The following is a 5,417-nucleotide window of genomic DNA, read 5'->3' as shown; positions in this document are numbered from 1 at the left end:
TTACTTATAAATATTGTTTTGGAGAATTTGTTTTCCATCCAAATAAATTAGCCTTAGGTAATTATAAGTTCCCAGTATTCTGTGAGAAATCAAAAGCAAAAAAATACTCTTAAATATATGAAAGGAATATTATGAAAGGTATGGATGGCTACTGTTGAGTTGCTGCATAAAATTGTCTTGCACATGGGTTTTCCACGCATATAACTGCAGCATAAAAGACGACATTATGAGAAACCTTCTGACAAATTGATTAATAATCTTGAGCTGCTGAAGTTCAGCTGAGTGAGCAATTAAACATTCCAAACAGCAATGAACCTTCAGAGATAATTTATGATAATTTTATGCACAAGAGCTCAGTGGCTTTTTAATTTGATAGAATGTTAGTAGCATAGATTTCTAACAAGGGAGTTTCAGTGCTCCATACATCACTGAGATTACTTAAACATTTCAAATGTGGTTGATGAATGAAGTTTCCTGAGATGTAAGGAGATACAGAAGGTGTCAGAAGGCTGAGATTATTCATCATATCAATTATTGAAAGTGGATGCATTGACATCATACTCCCAGATAATATTTTATAGCCATTATAAAGACAGAACAGAAATAACAGACTTGGTGGACTGCAGAACTGCCAGGATATCGAACTTCTTCCCCCTTTTATTCCAACATTGTTCTTGCACCACACAATGTTAGCACTTCCGGGAGTTTCTTTGAAAGTAATACACAATCTATAGCAAGAGAGCAAGACCCTTTGGATATCATCAGCTAATATCTGGAAAATATCCCATGCAGATCAAGAGAGAAAAGGTAGGTTAAATAAAATGAGTCTAAACTCAGAAATGCAAATACTGTGTCATTTTTGCTACATTATTCCACAAAATACTTTGCCTTTTTGTTGGTTTCAAAAAACTGCATAGGGCAGTACATTCAAACAAGTAAAATATTTTTAATTCTTAGAATATTTCCCCTTCATTCATTTATTTCTTGGTTTGGACAGTAAAATATAATGTTTTAATCTTGGATTTCTGACATGCTCATGACAGTTTGAAATACACCAAGCTAAACTAATTAATGTAAAGAGGATTTTTTTATTGTATGAACAAAGGTAAAGTATCTGCTTTGAACAGAACATTGAAGTGCTCAGATACCACATGTTTAAGACAAGAGCCAGTTGGTGAATTTTATTTGGTTTTAACACTACTGTAATGATCCTGACAATAAATCATCTTTGTACATATCCAAACAGCTATCCTTTCATGCAAAGAATACAATATTGTTAAATGGATGCTAAATGAGAAAAAAAATGTTGCTAGAAGCAGGAAAGCATCCTGTTACTTAAATTCCTTCAAGTGAGAGATCACTTCATTTGTGTAAAGCACTATTAGTCAAAATGCTCCTCAAAGCTCAGGAACTATGCAGACAGTTTGAAGAGTGATAGGTGGGAGAGTGGGAGTGTTTGTACAGACCTTGTGGCTTCAAATCCTACTTCACACTAGAACTATTAGTCTCAGGTTAATGAAAATAGTTGCCTGACTCTTTGTGTGTCTTCAACATCATTGTTGCTACGGCTGACTCCTGCACAGCTCCAGATGCAGTATCAACACCTATAGACATAACTGAAAGCCTACCACCCTTGAAGAATGGAGTCAACATTAGTAGTAGAATTACAGAAACTGATGAAAAAGACAAAAGAGGCTGATAAACCTCTGAAACCCCCCCTGGACATTACTGAAGGAATGCAACAGAGCTGGCAAGCAGCTTGCATTCTCACCTAAAAAGAAGCAGGTCTGAACACATGGCATTGAGGTTCGCTTCCTCGAAAAGCTTACTTCAGCTGAGTCAGAAGTTATTTTCACTCCCATCTTAATAAAGATCCTTCCCCCAAAAAGATATCAAAATAGGTCAAAACGCTGGTCATGGAGGAAGAGTCCCACGAGAGCAAAAGGAAGAACTCCAAATTGTGGGAGGAAAAAAAAAAAAAAAAGGCTAAAAAACTCACAGCCTAGGAAATGACCCAAATTAAAGTTTAAAAAATTGATTTGCTTCACCTAGAGAATGGATTGAAGCAGTCCTCAGACACGACCTGCCATAGGGATATTAGGACAATATTTTCAGTTAAGTTCCACCAGGTCAGTTGGTTAGTCTTAATGAAATTTCTCTCACTTATACAGAAAAACCTTCAAAACTGGCCTCCTCCAAAATGTTAGCAAAGAACAGGTATCTCTAAGACTTTCTGTGTGTGAAATTAAGGGAGACAGGGTTTTTCCTTACCTTTTTTTTTTTTTGTTTTGAGTAAAATGTGTTCAGAAAAGTGCACTTAAAATCTTTTCTCTTCTAATTAAAACAAAGTTATTAAGAAAATTATATGAAAAGTGCAATTGTCATCTGAAAATGTGTTCTGATGAATTTGGAGAATAAATTAAACCTTGAATAGAGAAATGTTAGTCCTGCCTTCAGTGTAAGTGCCAATGCAGCCTTACTTACAGAGACTTTTTTGATGCTTCCATAATGTGCCAATCCACGTTCAAAAGTACAATTATTTGTTTATATTCTTGAAGAGAGATATACAAAACAATTCTGAAGTCCTATTTTACTAATATATGGTAATGAAAATGAAATATTCATAATATGGTCAACTGTATTATAGGTATGAAAAGCAGTGCATACCTAAAACTTGTACCTATGATACTCTTTTTACAGCAATATTATAGTTCAGTTTTGGCAGCTATGCTTGTTATTTGTCAGGCAAAGTTGGCAACAACTCAAAGTCATGGAAACATTGGGAAAACTCCAGCAGCCTTTTCTTAGGCAAGATGTCTATTAAATACAAGATTTAACCTACCTTTTAAAAGGACAAAAATGGGTGACCTGGACGAATGGAGTATCTCAAACTTCCTGCAAAATAGGATAGTCTTCTTGTTTGCACTATTTAATGTTTTGATTTCCCATTCATTGCTGAGGCTATAATGAGCACCAGTTATTAACATGGTGGCTCAGCTCCAATATAAATCACTTAACCTCCCCCTCTTTATTGATTTATATTAGCATTTATAGATGGCACTCATTGTCTTTATAGAGCCTGGGATCTCACAGTAATTAAGTTCAAGTTTAAAATAAACAATGACATCCAATACGGGTTGTTGAAATATACTACAAGGTTTCTTGTCTAATGCCTACATTCAGTTTAGACCTCATCTCATTGCCATTCTAAAAATTCTAAGTAGACAAACCAAATTAAACCAAGCAAATAATCACAGCAAAAAAAAAAAAAAAAAAAAAAAAGAACAGCAGGAAAGGCACGTATTCAGTCTTGAAATTATAATGGAATGGGTTTGTCAAAATTATAGTGTCAATATTGTATCAGACGTCACTCTTTCTTTTGAAGTAGTATCGTATGTAAGCCTATCTAGCTCAGTAGTATCTTTCTCCTGAAGATATTTTAATCATAACTGGAGAATATTATATTATATTGTTTGATCTCTAAGTCCTTTAACGCTCTTGGATTTGTAGAGTGAGTAAGTTATTATTTTCTTTTGCTGCCAGGAGACAAATTTATAATTTACTTACAGTACATTCACATAATTCTTAATCCCATTTATTTAAGATCACAACTACCTTTAGTGGTAAAAGGTAAGCATTCTGTACAGTTGCTTAAATATGAGAAAACTTTTTCCCAAGCCGTGAATGCCGATCTCTACATGATGCAGGAACAGAAACCACAAATCTAGCCTGAACCCTAAACCTTAGCAGTGATTTCTGTCAAGTAACATACGGAAGCCACAGTGGAAATACCAAGTGGAAGAGTTCCCATATTAACCCACAGTGCTGTTATGACTTGTCAACTTCCCTGCAGCCCCACTCTTTTTATGAGTCTCATATCTTTTGTTCTCCACATAGCCCTAACCCTATGCTTAACCCCAAGTATGGACACTGATGTAGTGGGGAACCTGGTGAGAATTCCTGTGACTGGGAGAATTCTCACAGAAGATCCAGCTTTTTCCTCTTTGAGATTTTTGCAACACTGCTTTTCCTGTGGGTCTCATATCTCTGTCAGGGTACAATAAAGGCAGCTGCTGCTTAGCAGGGGAAGGAGAATTTGAGAGCTAAGCATCACAGCATGGTAGGCAAAAGCCATGGCCTCATCAACAAAAAGTCTTAGTTCTGTCATGAACAAACCAATGGTCAGCCTATGGGTCAGGGTCAGAGTTCAAACCAACAGGGTATAAACCCAGGCACAGGCATGGCTGCAAAGTAGCTGCAATATAGTCCAGGCATAAGCCAAGTGTTGGCGTCAGATTAATGTCACTGCAAGCAAAAGAGGTAGAAGCCCCTGCTGCAGCTTCTTCTAGTTCTTCCTTGGAGAAATATAAGGTCAGTTGGGGCTTCTCAAACAGGTCTCACTTGTCATAGCTATCCACCCAGGAAGAGTTTTTTTTCTCCTAACTGACCCTAAACCTCGCAAGAAAATTCTGCTGCGGGATATACTAAAGTCCTATGGGAAAGTCTGAGCAGGGAAGATTTCTCATAGAAGCCCATGCTTTGCTTTCTCAGCTTCTTAGGAGCCCTGTCCTTTCCCAGGGCACTAGATTTCTTCCTCTTCTTATCTTAATCCTAGTCTTAACCCTAAACCTGGTCTTAGAGGTTTTAGCACACTTTTGATCAAGTTTTTCTGCTAGTCCTTGAAATGTAACTATATTTTTTAAAAAACTAACTAAATGAAAGACTAGTTTTCCTTGATGACATTATCTTTTACTATCGTTTTAAATGAAACATTATCTGTGTATATGGTATATGTGTATCACGTATGAGCTTTATTTCCTGGTAGGTTATGCTGTACTTCCATCATGGTTTTTCCCTCAGAATGAACTATAGAGTATTTTGTATGAGACCTCAGTTTTCATAATGGCACAGATTTCCTGCTCTGACTCAGTAGCTTCATGTAAAGAGCATAATATTGATCTGATTATTTTGAACTGCTTCTGCACATTAATGATGTAGTGTAAAATAATTGTACAATTGTATAAACCAAAACTATATTTCTAATTTCAATCTTGTGATCTCTATTTACATTTTATTTTAGGTTTACATGCTTGTCTTTGTCATGATGCTTCTTTAACCATTTATTCTAATTATCTTACTTATCATCATAAACAATTTCCAACTAATAAGTTATTCTGATTTTTACTCCAAGAAGAGGGGACTCTAATGCAAAGCCATGGAAGTTAAAAAAAATAGCATAAGGACCAATTAAAAATTATAATTTAATTTTCCTATTTTTTTTATGCTGTAAATTGATCCCAAATAATTCTCTTGGACATTTTTGATACTCTGTGTAAAGGAACTGAATGGTACTGTCTAATTGCTGTTGGTTTATTACCTGACAAGGCATTGTTTCTGTAATAAGTATTCTGATACAA

At 35.6% G+C, this 5,417-nt stretch overlaps 1 long non-coding RNA gene across 1 annotated transcript; it reads right to left on the bottom strand.

Moving 5' to 3' along the window:
- Nucleotides 1-555: 555 nt before the first annotated feature.
- On the bottom strand, nucleotides 556-3,261 carry LOC133219970 (uncharacterized). The gene is made up of 2 exons (XR_009727589.1): nucleotides 1,772-3,261; nucleotides 556-772 (listed from the first exon to the last, which is right to left on the bottom strand). It is a non-coding gene; the product is annotated as an uncharacterized LOC133219970 (long non-coding RNA).
- Between the last annotated feature and the right edge of the window lie 2,156 nt (nucleotides 3,262-5,417).

Source organism: Neopsephotus bourkii, unplaced genomic scaffold (genome assembly GCF_033783945.1).
Source record: "Neopsephotus bourkii isolate Nb327-2 ecotype Australia unplaced genomic scaffold, CSIRO-AGI_Nbou_v1 NB_1388, whole genome shotgun sequence".
Taxonomy (NCBI): domain Eukaryota; kingdom Metazoa; phylum Chordata; class Aves; order Psittaciformes; family Psittacidae; genus Neopsephotus; species Neopsephotus bourkii.
The sequence above is the reverse complement of the archived record's forward strand: the minus strand, read 5'-3'. Positions and strand labels throughout refer to the sequence as shown.